The sequence below is a fragment of the Geotrypetes seraphini genome, chromosome 4 (genome assembly GCF_902459505.1).
Source record: "Geotrypetes seraphini chromosome 4, aGeoSer1.1, whole genome shotgun sequence".
Lineage (NCBI taxonomy): Eukaryota > Metazoa > Chordata > Amphibia > Gymnophiona > Dermophiidae > Geotrypetes > Geotrypetes seraphini.
Genome location: NC_047087.1, coordinates 312,483,347 through 312,500,460, shown reverse-complemented (window position 1 = coordinate 312,500,460; position 17,114 = coordinate 312,483,347). Strand labels below are relative to the sequence as shown.

The following is a 17,114-nucleotide window of genomic DNA, read 5'->3' as shown; positions in this document are numbered from 1 at the left end:
AAGCATTCCTCTGGAGCGACTCCACCTGTCTGTCCCATCGTCCCTTGAAGTCGAGCGCGGTACTGGCCTCGAATACCTGACGTGGAAGACCATTCCATCGATCAATTACCCTTTCGGTGAAGAAGTATTTCCTGGTGTCCCCATGAAATCTTCCCCCCTTGAGTAAGACAAAAGATTTCTTCCTCCACCTCAATGCGGCCCCTGATGTATTTGAATGTTTCTATCATGTCCCACCTTTCTCTGCACTCTTCGAGAGAATATAAGCGCAGCCTGCTCAAACGCTCTTCATATGGGAGATTTTTAAGTCCTGAGACCATCCTAGTGGCCATTCGCTGAATCGACTCAATTCTCTTCACATCCTTTTGATAACGTGGCCTCCAAAACTGAACACAGTACTCCAGGTGAGGTCTCACCATGGATCTGTACAATGGCAGTATAACTTCAGGCCAGGGCCGGATTTAGATGAAGAGGCCCTAGGCTATTCCACTTATGAGGCCCTTTCACCTCCCATTTTTAAGTTTGTAAATTACATGAGAGATAATAAAATACATCATTATTGTGATATATATCAATATGTTAAATGAAACATGTTGTTATTGGTACTAACCTTTATAAAAAACGTGACACGGATAATAAATAAAAAAAAGTCGAGAACACTTATTTGGACATTTATTCTCAGCACCATATATAGTACTTGTAACAATAACTAATCAAACATAACACACAACATTGCCCCTTCCTATGTCCATAGTGCCCCCAGTGCGTCCTTCCTCACCCCCTCTTCGATGCCTGCCTGCCTCCCATCCCCCTTCCATTGAACACCCTCCCCATGCCATCCTGCCTGCCTGCCTTCCATTAAACCCCCCCACTCCCCCTCCGATGCCAGCCTGCCTGCCTCCCATCCCCCTTCCACTGAAACCCCCCACCCCACCCCACCCCCGATGCCAGTCTGGGCCGCTCTGTCGTGACGGATCCACGTTTTGCCTCTCTCCCTAAGGGGCTGGGCTTTGCTGAGCTGTTTCCGGACTGACGTCTTTCCCTCCTTTATCCTCTTCCCAGGCGAGAAAAAGAAAGGGAGAAGCCGAGTCGACGCCCCGTTGCGGCCGGAGCTGGTTCCGATCCCGAAGCGTAGAATTTCTCCTTATTTTCGGTTCAGTGTTTTAGTGTTCACTGTTTTTAGAATAGTGTAATTTTAATTTTGCTAACAATTTGAATGTAGGCCCCTCTTGATCTTGAGACCCTAGGCTGAAGCCTATTTAGCCTATAGGAAAATCCGGCCCTGCTTCAGGCTTTCGGCTGATAAAGCTCCTTCTGATGCAGCCCAGCATTTGTCTAGCTTTTGCTGAAGCTTTCTCCACCTGATTGGCAGTTTTCATATCTTCCCGGATGATTACTCCCAAGTCCCGTTCTGCTACAGTTCTGGTTAAGTTTTCGCCATTCAGAACATTCACCCTGAATGGTGAAAACCTAACCAGAACTGTAGCAGAACGGGACTTGGGAGTAATCATCCGGGAAGATATGAGAGCTGCCAATCAGGTGGAGAAAGCTCCAGCAAAAGCTAGACTTATCTTTCAAGCCCGACAGCTGCCCATTTGTTTCACACTTGGTTTCATCAGGGGCTAATTTCTTTTTTATTTAGAAATTGATTATTTAATGAATTCATTGATTCAAATTATAAATTCATTAGTTGATTCATTAACTTGAATTTATTAATTTTAATAAGAATACCTCAGCTTTAAATATGAATAATATATCTATGAGCAACTTTATGTATTGTATAGTGTATTAATTGATGTTTTATCTAACCTAAATGAACTAAGGATGGAAAAAACTACTATAAAATTGTTCTAAGTTAATATCCACCACTGTTATGTTAAATACATTACTACAAAAACATTTTCATTCGAGTGAAGTTTTAAAATTTCAAATTTTAATTGATATGGTTAATAACTTTTTTGTAGTAATGTAATTAATATAACAGTGGTGAATATTAACTTAGAACAATTTTATAGTAGTTTTTTCCATCCTTGGTTCATTTAGGTTAGATAAAACATCAATTAGTAGTGACTGTTCTAAACGAGCGAGGTCTTGCAATACGAGTACATATAGTATACACACGTCACAACTGAGCCGATGGTTCTCTATCTGACGCTGCGGGAGTGTAGTGACTGTTCTAAACAAGCGAGGTCTTGCAATATGAGTACATACAGTATACACAGATCACATCGTCACAGCTGGGCCGATGGTTCTTCTCTCTCTGACGCTGCGGGAGTGTAGTGACTGTTCTAAACGAGCGAGGTCTTGCAATACGAGTACATACAGTATACACATGTCACATCATCACAACTGAGCCGATGGTTCTTCTCTCTCTGACGCTGCGGGAGTGTAGTGACTGTTCTAAACGAGCGAGGTCTTGCAATACGAGTACATACAGTATACACGCGTCACATCGTCACAACTGAGCCGGTGGTTCTTCTCTCTCTGACGCTGCAGGAGTGTAGTGACTGTTCTAAACGAGCGAGGTCTTGCAATACGAGTACATACAGTATACACGAATCACATCATCACAACTGAGCCGATGGTTCTTCTCTCTCTGACGCTGCGGGAATATAGTGACTGTTCTTAATGAGCGAGGTCTTGCAATACGAGTACATACAGTATACACGCGTCACATCGTCACAACTGAGCCGGTGGTTCTTCTCTCTCTGACGCTGCGGGAGTGTAGCGACTGTTCTAAACGAGCGAGGTCTTGCAATACGAGTACATACAGTATACACGCGTCACATCATCACAACTGAGCCGATGGTTCCTCTCTCTCTGACGCTGCGGGAGTGTAGTGACTGTTCTAAACGAGTGAGGTCTTGCAATACGAGTACATACAGTATACACGCGTCACATCATCACAACTGAGCCGGTGGTTCTTCTCTCTCTGACGCTGCAGGAGTGTAGTGACTGTTCTAAACGAGCGAGGTCTTGCAATACGAGTACATATAGTATACACGCGTCACATCATCACAACTGAGCCGATGGTTCTTCTCTCTCTGACGCTGCGGGAGTGTAGTGACTATTCTAAATGAGTGAGGTCATATACGAGTGTTTTAGATTACAAGCATGTTTTCGGTATATTTTGTATTAAAGTTTTTGGGTTGTGGAACCAATCGTCTGAGTTTCCATTATTTCCTATGGGAAATTCGCTTTGATGTACAAGTGCTTTGGATTACAAGCATGCTTCTGGACCCAATTATGCTCGTAAACCAAGGTTTTACTGTACAGATAGGAGCACGTTAAAGTTGCTGCTTGCGGCGGTGAACAGCTAGAGCAGGGGTAGGGAACTCTGGTCCTCGAGAGCCGTATTCCAGTCAAGTTTTCAGGATTTCCCTAATGAATATGCATAAGATCTATTTGCATGCACTGCTTTCAATGCATATTCATTGGGGAAATCCTGAAAACCCGACTGGAATACGGCTCTTGAGGACCGGAGTTCCCTACCCCTGAGCTAGAGGAACGGGGGAAGGGAAGTGGGTACACGTGTGGCGAGGGGAGGAGAGGTAAGAGGTGGGGCGGAGAGGTGGAGGGCCGCCGGCACCCCTGCCAAAATGGTGCCCCCGCCCCCTTACTTCACCACTGTCAACTACAGGAACAGGAGCAATCCAATAGTGCAATGAGCTAGAGACCATTCCAGAGGAGGGGATCCACCCCCCCCCCCCCCCGCTCCATCCCAAACCCACCTGATACGCATGTGCACTCTTTCCCGATACCTCTTTCATTTCTGCTGCGCAAGTAGCATTACAAACTTACCGCCTGCCTCAGTGTCGCCTCTCTTTGTCGTCACCTCCGGGCCTCGTGCATAGAAAGTGCCGTCAGAGGGATATTTTATTTATTTTAAAAATTTCTATAGCGTTTGAACCTAAATGGTTTACATATCGTTGCATGCATAATTCAGTAAGACAAATAAAATCAAACAAGCATTAACATATAATCATCAGAAAATCACATAAAGTGCCCATCAAAAGAACAACCGCCAGGATCAGTTCCTAGAAAAATGCATTAACTGCGTTTTTAATAGTTTTCTGAAATTACCCTTGTCATGACATTTTCATAACTGACCGACAAGTGAGTTCCACAGTTTGACCCCCCGCACAGTAAAAGGCCATTTCACCAGTCTCAGCATATTTTGGATTAGCATTTGTTTTTAATAACGCTGAGTTCTCAGAATGCAGACTTCGACGGTAAATAGTTTGACATCTTCCTTTTAAACAATTCAGGTATGATTCCGTACAAGAATTGATGGTAAAGATTGTGCTGTTGCTCTCACCTGGAAAAGTAAAAAGGTATCGGGGGATGGGAAGGGGAGGGGGAGGGGAGTCATGAAGGAGCAAGGGGGGACGGAGAAGAGGGCAGGGGAGGTGCACATATCCTCGCTACGCCACCACTAGAGACACTTCAGAAGTAATGGACAACAGTGCTACTGGCAAGATAAGAAATTCTCCCAAAAGTTCTCCCATCAACTGATTTTCCTCTAATTCCCCAGACACTTCCCCCTGCTACAACTATTTAATCATTTCTATAGCGCTGAAAGGTTTACACAGCACTATACATTTAACCTGCAACAGTTGGTCCCTGCTCAGAAGAGCTTACAATCTAATTTGCACAGGCAGGAAATATAGGGGTTGGGGAGTTTCTTGCAGAGGGAATGATAGGATGGACATGGGCAATTTTACAATGAGTGGGGCTTTCCTAAATTAATCAAGGCAGCATGAAAAGCTACATAGTAACCATATTACAGTCAAATACATACAAAGTAGACCTGGAATTGATCCTACAGTTAAACAAAAATAACATCCTTATCTTTTCATCATCAATCTTAACACCCCAATATGGCAAGTGGAGGAGTGGTAAGAGGCAAATGAAATCCAAGCTGGTTTTAAGAAAGGTTTGGACAAGTTCCTGGAGGAAAAGTCCATAGTATGTTATTGAGAAAGACATGGGGGAAGCCACTGCTTGCCCTGGATCGGTAGCATGGAATGTTGCTACTCTTTGGGATTCCGGAATCTTGCTATTCTTTGAGATTCTATATGGAATGTTGCTACTCTTTGGGATTCCAGGATCTTGCTATTCTTTAGGATTCTGTATGGAATCTTGATACTCTTTGGGATTCTGGGATGTTGTTACTCCTTGGATTTTGGCCAGGTACCAGGGACCTGGATTGGCCACCGTGACAACGGGCTGCTGGATTTGATGGACCATTGGTCTTACCCAGTAAGGCTTTTCTTATGTTCTTAATCTCCACTTATACAAATCCCATCCAGTCATCCACTCACACTACCCTCACCAAACCCCTCCCCCCCACCCCCAGTAGCCATTAACGGGCAGCTGATGGGGTGTTAGGCATGTTTTCTGGAGAGTTACATAACAAAGTGTAGCAGGGTTTTGAGTATGTTTGGAAAGGCTGAATTCAAATCGGGCCACCTCCTTGCTCTTGGAAGACCATTTTTACAGTATTGGATTCATGAGGGGAAGCTCTTTCCGAGTAGCTCAGTGTAGGGTTGCCAGATTTCCTCTTTAAAGAGGCGCTAACCAATGTAGCGTGATCTAAATGCACGTGTTAAATCAGTTAGCGCCCCTTGACAAAGTCCCTCTTAGTGGGATTATGCGGCAGGGATGGAGATTGATACGGCAGTGTGGTCATTTTAAGCGTACTGTATGTTTAAAAAATGTGGAAGTGCTTTTATTAATGTATTTTAGGAACATGTTTTTTTTGTAAACCACCTGGTGGTAGGCAGGTTATACATTTTAAAAATAAATAAACAAAATAACACCTATGTTATAGAAAGAGAGAGAGGATACGTAATAAAGATGGAATTTATACACCTCAGGAAGTGAATCTGGATCGGTGGGATTTGGTTGGACCAATGGTCGGCTCGGGGGCCCGTTCAAGCTGGACTTCAGTTTTGACTGTTTTGATTTTTTTTTCACTTCTTTTTAGTTTATGATATATTTTTTTAATCTCACTTATTGTTTTACCACTTGTTTTGTTTTATTTTATCATTCAAATTTCATTTAAATTTCTCCAGAATTCTATTGCTTCAACGGTTCTCCCTCTGCATCTATTCTTATCTCCCCTCTTTTTAACCTTTCAAATTCCTTTAGATCATTGTAATCTTATTAGTATGTTTATTTTCTTATTTTTCTCCTCTATCTCTATTTTCTTTCTTTATTACTCTTCTAATTGTCATTTTTCCTGGTACTTTAGTTAGATTGTGAGCCTTCGGGACAGTAAGGGAATTTCTAAGTACCTATCTTACTTATAATTTTAATGCACCAATATATTCTTTGTAACCCGTTCTGGGCTCTTTTGGGAGGACGGGCTAAAAAATCTAATAAATAAATAAATAAATTCAAGCCATTATTGACTTTGACTTAATTGATAGATATGAGATTTAAGAGAAGATGTTCTGGACTCTCACAAAAGTCTTACTGCTATGCAGTGGTGTACCAAGGGCGGGGGGGGGAGGGGGCAGGGGACGGGGTCAGTCCACCCCGGGTGTAGCCCACAAGGGGGTGCTCTGATGACTCCTCAGAGGGCTAGCATCAAGAACTTCTTCCCAGCAGCAGCATTCACAATTCGCTGCTCTTGTCAGTATCAGACTTTCCTCTTTGCCAGGTGCTGCCTTCACGGAAACAGGAAGTAGGCAGGACCCGGTAGACAGGAAGGTCCAAAGCTGGCAAGAGCAGCAAATTGTGAATGTTGTGTTGCCAACTGGAGGGTGACAAAGAGAAGGAGGGGAGGGGGGGAGGGAGAAATGCTGTGGCCAATTGGAGAGAGGGAGGGAGAAGGAAGACCAGGGAAGGGAGAGGAGATAAAAGAGAGATGCCACACCATGGGGAAGCTAAGGAAGGAAGGTAAAGCAATGCCAGGCCATGGAGAAAGGAGGGAAAGGAAAGAGAGGAGATACCACAACATGGTGGGGGGAGGGAGAGATGAAAGGGGAGAGAAGAGGAGAAAGATGCCGAGGCATGGGGGAGGGAAGGGAAAGGAAGCAGTCTGAAATGCCAGACCATCGGAATGTAAGGGAGGGAGGGAAAGGAAGGAAAGGAGATGCCTGAGCATAAAGGGAGAGGGAGAGATGGAAGGAGAAGAGAGGAGAAAGATCCCAAAGCATAGGGAAAGGGAGGCAGATGCCAGACCATGGGGTGAGTTGGCGTAGGAAGGAGGAAAAGAAAGAAGAAGGGAGAGATGCCAGAGCTTGGGGGAGGAAGTGAAGACAGAAAGAGAAAAATGGAAGGGACAGAGAAAGAGGGCAGACATTGGATGGAATGAAGAGAAGATGAGGAAAGCAGAAACCAGAGATAACAAAAAGTAACAAAAAGATTTCTTTTTGGTGCTTTAGAATAAAGAAGCATTATAGCTGTATAAGGTAATCTTTTTATTGGATTCATTTAAATACATTTTTTGCTAACTTTTGGAGACCAAAATCCCCGTCCTCAGGCAGTGGCATACCAAGGGGGTGGGAGAAGGGCAGTCCTCCTACGGGGTGCTCCAACAATCCCTTTTTATATGGGGGAGGGGTGTTTAAAAATGATCGGCCGTGGGGGGGTCACATACCCTAGTTACACCACTGCTGCTATGACATGGCTGCCAAAGTTGCAGATTAGGATAATCAGATCATAAACCTGCAAATACCTACTTGATGGATAATCATATAATAATCTGATTATTGCATCATAAAAATCTAGATCTATGTCTACATTTTTCACATTCTGCTGTCTAAAAATAAAACTCAAAGTGCATTAGGGTAGGAGTTCTGTTTCACTGATCTGTACGACATACTCTGAGAGAGAGCAATTGTAGAAATATAGAGACAATTGCAATTAACAAACTGAAAAGTCACGATTGCAAATCTTCACATCATTGGACATAGTGAGCCCAAATTGGCACTGTTTCCAAAATCTGCCTTTAACTGAGCCCACAGTAAATTAACCCCTCCCCCCCTGCTTTTACTAATCCACGGTAGAGGTTTCTACCACGGTCCAGAGCGCTAAATGTGCCAACGCTTCTCCGACACTCAGAGAATTCCTATGAGCATCGGAGCAGCGTCGTAGAATTTAGCGCCCCAGGCCCCGGTAGAAACCTCTGCCACGAAGGCCTAAATGCACCTCACCTCTGTCTAATTCCAGTAGTTGAACTTGATTTGAATACTCCTGAATGAATTGTCAAGTTTTCCTTGTATTTATTTATTTAATTTGTTCTCGATCATCATTTCCTATTCATCAGCGCAGAGATCTTTCGTTTGCTTTAGTACTTAAGCCACAAGTCTGTTCATAGGGGTGTCAGGTCAAAACCGCGTAAGACAAAGGCGCGCGCCAACAACTGAGCGCAGCGTGGAGGCGCGCGCTGAAGAAAATAACTGTTTTTAGGGGCTCCGACGGGGGTGTGTGGGGGGAACCCCCCCACTTTACTTTATACAGATCGCGCCGCGTTGTGGGGGCGTTGTGGGGGGTTTGGGGGGTTGTAACCCCCCCATTTTACTGAAAACTTCACTTTTTCCCTAAAAACAGGGAAAAAGTTAAGTTTACAGTATAATGAGGGGGGTTACAACCCCCCAAACCCCCCAAAACGCCGCCGCGATCTGTATTAAGTAAAGTGGGGGGCTCCCCAACAAAACCCCCCATTGGAGCCCCTAAAAATTGTCATTTTCTTCGGCGCGCGCCTCCGTCTTGTGCTCAGTTGTCGGCGCGCGCCTTTGTCTTCCGGGGTTTTAATAATAATAATAATAATAACTTTATTTTTCTATACCGCCATAGTCAGGCGACTTCTAGGCAGTTAACATTGTAAGAAGGCTGGACATTCAGCGAATAACAAGAGGTCTTAATGCAATACAATAATTCTGCATACAATACAATACAATGGGTCTGAATACCATACAATACAATAGAATACAATAAGTCTAAGTACAATGCCATACAATGAGTCTAAATATGTAATGTAATTTATTTCTTATATACCGCTACATCCGTTAGGTTCTAAGCGGTTTACAGAAAATATACATTAAGATTAGAAATAAGAAAGGTACTTGAAAAATTCCCTTACTGTCCCGAAGGCTCACAATCTAACTAAAGTACCTGGAGGGTAATAGAGAAGTGAAAAGTAGAGTTAGAGGAAAAATAAAAATAAAATAAACATTTTAACAAGACAGCATTGATCTAAATACTTTGGAAGGTAGAAGAGAGGAGAGAAAGGAATAGAAGCAGAAGGGGGAGCCGTTGAACAGTAGAATTCTGGAGAAATTTAAATGATAGAAATAGAACAAAACAAAGACAAAAGGCAAAACAATAGATAAGATTAAAGATAAATCATAAGCTGGAAAGAAAAATAAAATAAATACTTTACAATAATCTAAATGGGAAACTTACGTTCTAATTGGAGTTCTAAGGGTAATGAATATCTGAATACTTTAGTACTAACATATTAATTGGGGTTCTCTGGGTAGAGAATACCTAATACTTGAAGGGAGCTTCTTGAGAGAAAGAAAAGGAGATTACAGGGGGGAAGTTCTAGTGAGGGAGGGGATTGTTTTGGCCAATGAATTTGGCGAACAGGGCAGTTTAGATCGATTTTCGGAATGCGCTGTAAGTCAGATTGGGTTCGTTTAAGTAGTTTTTCAGCCAAACTTGCTGTCTGTTCGCTTGGAATTTAAAGGTTCTATCCAGGAATGATTTATATCTGCAGCCTGTAATCTTTGGGTATGAGAAGAAGTTATTGTTTCTGGTTGCTCGCGTGGGGTTATGTAGGATGAAGTGAGTTTGCAGGTAAGAAGGTGCTAGTCCCCAGACTTGCCTGAAACAGGTGCAAGCAAATTTGAATAATATTCGCGCTTCTATTGGTAGCCAATGCAGCTTTTTATAGTAGGGGCTGATGTGGTCACTTTTTCTTAGTCTGAAAATTAGGCGAACGGCGGTGTTTTGTATTAATCTCAGTTTTTTTATTGTTTTTTGTGGGATACCCAGGTAGATGATGTTGCAGTAGTCAAGAATGGATAGGATCAGCGCCTGTACCAGCAACCTGAATGATGTTGGGTCAAAGTATTTTTTTATGGTCCTTAGTTTCCATAGCGTGTAAAAACATTTTTTCACTAGTGAGTTTGTGTGGTCAGTCATAGTTAGGTGTGTGTCTAGAGCAGGGGTGCCCAACGCGTCGATCGCGATCGACCAGTAGCTCAGGAAGGCAACTCGAGTCGATCGCACTCGTGTTGCCGTCCTGATCTACGGGCCGATCAGCCTTCCTCTCCAGTGTTCTCCCTAGGGCCTTTTAGCTGGGCGGTCCGCCCAGCTGTCATCTGCTGCTGCTGAACATTAAAAAAAACACCCAAAAAACTGGCTTGGAGATTTCAGTCCCTAGCGAACTTATGCTCCGGGCTCTAACGTGTGCGTGCAGGCTTCTCTTCTCTTCCCTCCGAAACCGGAAGTTATGTCCGGGGAGGGGGGGGGAGAAGGGAAGCCGGCACGCACATGTTGAGAGCCCTGAAGCAAGCGTTCGCTACGGGCTAATGCGGGAGACAGGTTAGTGAAGCATTTGTTCTTGTTCCTGCCGGGTCCTGCCTACTTTCTGTTTCCGCAAAGGCAGGACCCGGCAGCATTTCCCCCAATAGGTTGATCACGATCTTGGGCTGATCAGCCTTCCTCTTCCCGACGGCAGAATTGACATCGGGGAGAGGAATGCTGGTTGGCCGAAGCAGGGAGAGCTTGGGGCCTGTTATTGGTGGCGTTTGGGTCCTGGTCCCCGATGGTAATGGCAGTGGCAGTGGCTTGGGGGAGGGCAGGGAGAAAGAAAGAAAAAGGGCAGGCAGGGAGACAGAAGGAAAGAAGATAAACAGAAAAAAATGAAAAGGAGGCAGAGAGAAAGAAAGGGCAGGGAAGAGGAAGGAAAAGTTGGGGGGAAGGAATGAGGTCTGGAGGAGAAGAAGCATACAGGCTAAAAGAAGGGAAGAAAGATTGTATGCACAGTCAGAAGAAGAAAGTGCAACCAGAGACTCATGAAATCACCAGACAAGGTAGGGAAAATGATTTTATTTTAAATTTAGTGATCAAAATGTGTCTGAATTTATATCTGCTGTCTATATTTTACACTAAGGTCCCCTTTTACTAAACCGCAATAGAGGTGTTTAGCACAGGGAGCCTATGAGTGTCGAGAGCAGCGCTGGGCATTCAGCGCAGCTCCCTACGCTAAAAACTGCTATCGTGGTTTAGTAAAAAGGGAGGGGGTATATTTGTCTATTTTTGTATGGTTGTTACTGAGGTGATAGTGCTTAGAGTCATCTGCTTTGACCTCTTTGAAAAACCCTGGAATAGGAATGATGATTAACATTTTCTATGCATACAGTGTGCTTTGTGTTTTTTTTTAATTTTATTGTTGGTAGATCATTTTGACTTGGTCATTTAAAAAGTAGCTCGCAAGCCCAAAAAGTGTGGGCACCCCTGGTCTAGAGTGATACCGAGTATTTTTATGTTTTTGGATATTGGGTATTCGTGATTGTTTATTTTTATCGAAGTTTTCGTAATTTTGTCGTTAGGACTAGCCAGAAAGACTTTTGTTTTCTCTGCGTTTAGTTTTAGTTTGAAATTAGTGGTCCATTTATCAATTTCGGTCATTATGTTTGAGAGGTTGTCTACAATTTCTTTTGTGATGTCGTTTAAGGGGATTAGTATGGATATGTCGTCTGCATAAATGTAGTGTATTAAGTTGAGTTTTTGTAGGAGGTGACCCAAGGAGGCGATATAGATATTGAAAAGGGTGGGCGATAGGGGGGAGCCTTGGGGCATGCCTGACGGGTTTTTCCATGGTTTGGAGTAGTTTCCATTGCTGATTACTCGGTAGGATCTGTTTGTTAGGAATTCTTGGAACCATTTCTTTGCCTTACCAGAAATTCCCATTACTTCAAGGCTCAGTAGCATGATTTCGTGGTCAACCAGGTCGAACGCACTGATGAGGTCTAATTGTAGAATCAGTGCGCTTTTGCCTTTGCTAAAGAGATCATAGAAGTGGTTCAGTAAGGAGGCTAAGACAGTTTCTGTGTTGTATCCTTTCCTGAATCCTGATTGGTGTTCACTAAGGATGTTAAATTTGTCCAGGTAGTTGACTAGTTGAAGGTTGACCAATCCTTCCTGTATCTTTGTGAAAAGGGGAATGCTTGCTATGGGTCTGAAATTGGATGTCAGTGCTGAGGAGGTTTTCTGATCTTTAGGGATTGGAGTGATTAGTATGTGTCCTATTTTTTTTGTTTAATGTCCCGCTTGTAAGGGCGGTTGTTAGCCATACGAATAGTTCCTTTTTAAAGTCTGGAGGGGCAACTGTCATGATTTTTGGGGGACGTGCGTCAAGTAGACAGTTAGATTTGGTGTACTTGTTGAATAAATTTAGGAACTGATGCCAGTTTGGGTATTCGAGGTGGTCCCATATCATGTCAACTCTGGTGTCTTGGTCGTGGGGTTCGAGGTATTGAAGAGCGTTTGTTGTGGTTGTGGGTAGGGTTGCTCTTAGCTCAGTGATTTTGTTTTGAAAGAAGTTGGCTAGGGTTTGTGCCGATGGAGTGGGCTCGTTGTCCTTTTTCAGTATTTGTGTTGTATTGGTTATTGTTTTTACTAGTTTGAACAATTCTTTGCTGTTTATTTTTGAAGAACCAATTTTTTTTTGCATAATGCTTAGTGCGTTTTTCTTTGATCAAATTTTTGTATATTTTCATTTTTTGTTTCCAGCTTGTCTTGTCTGACTCATTGTTTGTTTTTTGCCAGATTCTCTCCAATTTTCTTAGTTCCTGTTTGGTGGTTAGTAGTTCACAGTCAAACCATTCATTTGGTGGTCTATTTTTCTTTTTGTATGTTTTATATGGTGCTATTTGGTCTAGGAGTTCTTTGCTGTAAGTTTCCCATCTTGTAGGGAAATCCTGAATTTCATTGGTAATGGGATGTAACTCGTAATGGGTCCAGAATTCGGTTGGGTTGATAGTGCCGCGGCTGGTTATTGTGTTCGTGTTTACGTTTTTGTGTTTTTGTTGTGTATTCTGTTTTAGCCAGTGTAGGTTGAACTTGCCAATGTAGTGGTCTGACCAGATGCATTTTTCCCAGGGTCCTGGGTAGTATTGTATTTTGGGGACTGTTGCTTCTTTGTGGGAGAAGGTGATTAAGTCTAGTTTGTGTCCTTTTTCATGGGTTATTTCTGCGTCTGGATTTGGAAAGTCCAGTGACATTAGGAAGTTGGCAATTTCAGTTATTTCTGGTGTGGTCTTTTGATCAAGGTGAGTGTTTATGTCACCCAGAAGCAGGTTGTATGATCCTTTTAGGGTAGATAAGGTAAGGAATTTGGCAAATTCATCTTTTGCTTTTGACCATTTTTTGGGTGGAATATAGAATAAAGTTGTGACCAGTGACTCTTCTAACTGTGCGCTAGTGATTCTGCACGTTAGTATTTCAAGGTTTTCTGAAGACTTGGAGTCAGTCTTGATGTAGTCGAGGTGTTCCTTTAGAATGATCGCTAGTCCTCCTCCTTTTTTCCAGGTTCTTGATAGAGGGATAATTTTGTATCCCTGAGGTAGGATCTCTTTCAAGATAGTATCTGTGTCAGAGATCATCAATGTTTCTGTCAGAAACAGGAGATCAGGTTTTGTTTGTAGTATCCAATCATTTATTATGTGGGCTTTGTTTCTCACGGAGCGGGTATTTAGGTAGTATCCCTTAATGTTTTCGTAATTTTTTGCTGTAAGGATTTCCGAATATGTTAGCCTTTTTATGTTTCTGTTGCCGATCTTGTTCTTGTGTGGCTTGCGGTGTTTGCGGGTGGTGTTTAATACCGTGATTTGCTGAAGATCTTGTTTTGGCTGCTCTTGTAGGAGTTGGAGGGGGTTGGTGGGCTTAGTTAGTTCGACTGGTCTGAGCCAGGAGATGGGATAGGTGTGCATAGGTTGGGGGGGGGGTTGTCTTCATTTCCCCAGCATTTAGAGCATAGGAGGTATAGTATCCCTAATAGTAGTTGCTGTTTATTGCAGGTTGCCATGTTGTGAGATGAGGTGTGCGGATCGGGTTGTGGGGAGAGGGGACTATTGCCTGACTGGGTGAGGCAGATAGGGACAGTCAGCGATTGATAGAAATGGGTAGAGGTGGAGTGAAACTGGTTGTGTAGTCCGTGTAAGTTAAGTGTAAGGGACTGAGTTAAGTTGCAAGAGCAGGTTAAGCAAGGGGAGAACTTACGGTGTGAAAGTAGAGAAAGATTATATCTGGGGTAGGAGGCTTATCATATGGTATATAGTGGTAACAGGTTAAGTATAAGGAGAAAGACAGCTGTGACTGGTTATGCAAGTAGTATCAGAACCATTCATAGGACCTACAGGGATCCCTGAAGAAGACAATAGTGTCGAAACATGGCCCGTGTCGGGTCCATATGTTTCCAGGGTATAAGGCCCTAGACATTTTTATGTGGATTATTAATTTGTTTCAACAAAGCCTTCAACTTGGACATCAACTCTCCACAAATCTAATATTAATTACATAATAATAATAATAACTTTATTTTTCTATACCGCCATAGTCAAATGACTTCCAGGCGGTTCACATCGAAAGAAGGCTGGACAATCAGCGAATTACAGAATGCAAGAGGAGAAATGTTACATATAAATTGGGGTTATGTGAGAAGAGTTACATGAAAAATTACATCAGGTTTGTGAAGGGAAATATCATAGTGAGAGAAGGTCATTTGTTTAGGCGATGAATTTGTCAAATAGAACGGTTTTAATTGATTTTCGGAATGCGCCGTAGGTCTGCCTGGCTCTATTTATGTGGTTTCCCAGCCAGGATTGCTGTCTGCTTGCTTGGAACATGAAGGTTCTGTCCAGGAAGGATTTCTATTTGCTGCCTGTGATTTTTGGGTATATAAAGATGTTTCAGTTTCTGGTTGTTCGTGTGGGGTTGTGTAGCGTGAAGTGTGGTAACAGGTAGGAAGGCGCTAGGCCCCAGACCTGTTTGAAACAGATACAAGCAAAGTTGAACAGTATCCGCGCCTACATTGGCAACCAGTGCAGTTTTTTGTAGTAGGGGCTAATATAGTCCTTTTTCCTCAGTCTGAAAATCAAGCGAACTGCAGTGTTTTGCACTATTCTGGGGGGGGGGGGATACCCAGGTAGACGATGTTGCAGTAGTCCAGGATAGATAGGATCAGCGACTGCACCAGTAATCTAAAGGAGGTTGTGTCGAAGTATTTTTTAATAGTCCTTAGTTTCCACAGCGTGTAAAAGCATTTCTTCACCAGTAAGTTTGTGTGGTCAGCCATGGTTAAGTGTGTATCTAGTGTGATGTGTAGTGAATTTGTAGCAAAGGTTAAACCCAGTGGTGTAGATGCTGCACAATGCAAATCCAAATCAACAAAACCACCCAAAAAGCATTTTTCACCCTGCGCAACCTTCGGAAAATAAGAAAATTCTTCGAAAAAGACCACTACAGGATCATAGTCCAATCCCTTGTCCTAGGACTAGTGGACTATTGCAATATCCTCTACCTTCCATGCCCCACAAACTTGATAAGCCAATTACAGACCATTCAAAACACAGCCCTCAGGCTGATCTATTCACTCGGAAAATTCGACCATGTCACCAACGCCTACCTAGACTCTCACTGGCTACCGATACGAGCTCGAATCCAATCCAAATTTTATTGTCTGTTACTCAAAGCATTAGACGGAACTGCACCCACCTACCTCAACCACCGTCTGAATCGCAACCGCACATCCAGACTAAGAAGAACCCAGATCCTATTCTCCTACCCACCACTCAAGGGAACTCAGCGCAAGAAGTTGGATGACAGCCTCCTAGCGACGCAGGCAGCGAAGCTGGACCCCCGCATCTCCAACCTGTTGACAACTACAAGTGACTATAAATCATTCCGAAAATAAATCAAAACTCTCCTATTTAGAAAAACTATACAGCCTTCTTATCCCCCCCCCCACCCTCGCATCCTCTCCCCTTCACGCAAACCACTAGCTGACCTCCTACCACTCTACTAATATCTCCCCAATGACCCTATCAATTATCCTACCCCTAATTTCTTCTTCCCTACTAGTACTCCTCAATTTTTTTTCTCCCTTCCTCAATATCCCCCTCTGCCTCCCCTACTTAATGTTCCCTTAATTGTAATTCCCCTGCATCTACTGTGTAAGCGTCCCCTAAATTGTAACCTACTATCTTATACTGTAATCCGCTTAGAACTGCAAGGTACAAGCGGAATAGAAGTCACTAATGTAATGTAATGTAATGTAAGTGTAGTAATGGGGGGGAGGGCTTTGAGGAACCGGGTCTCCTCCCCTTTGGCTTGGGACCCCTCTTCCCTTACGGCTGGTGGGGACCGGCCAAAGACATTGCCTACTTGAGTCGTGCTTGCGGTGGCACTTAATTCACTCAGGTGCGCCTCAGGCCTAACTCAGCGCGTGTGGGAGAACTGGCATTGGTGGCTGAAGCGCGTCTGAGTGAATTAAGTACCGCCTAGGTGTGTATGTGCAAACACGCGTGTGGCGATGCCAGCATTCTGCACGTGTATGGGGGAATCTCTGTATATGGCGTCTAATGTTACACTCAACTTTCACACCAAGTTTTCAGCAAGGAAAAACGTTGTAAGGAATGGAAGTCCCCCGAAAAAGGGCCGAAATGGCAGACCCGCGCGAAAACACACTTAAGCACCCATTTATAGACTATCACCTAAGACAGTGGTTCCCAACCCTGTCCTGGAGGACCACCAGGCCAGTCGGGTTTATGGGATAGCACTCATGAATATGCATGAGAGAGATTTGCATATAATGGAGGTGACAGGCATGCAAATGTGCCCCATGCATATTCATGAGAGCTAGCCCGAAAACCCGACTGGCCTGGTAGTCTTTCAGGACAGGGTTGGGAACCACTGACCTAAGGCCCAGAGTCTTGAAATGATTCTGTGTCTCACTTCCGTCTCACCACACAATTGTTTCCCACGTACTCACCTTTATAAGACCCCCAGGGACCCCTGAAGAAGACTTTTTGTCGAAACGCAGTCCATGTTGGGTCCTGTATCCCTAGTGGACTAGGTCCTTTAAGGCTTTTATG

At 43.6% G+C, this 17,114-nt stretch overlaps 1 protein-coding gene across 1 annotated transcript in view; it reads left to right on the top strand.

Annotated features, from left to right (window-relative positions):
* Positions 1-17,114, top strand: part of AFAP1L2 (actin filament associated protein 1 like 2) — a 269,917-nt gene that overhangs the window by 141,828 nt on the left and 110,975 nt on the right. The window lies entirely within an intron of this gene.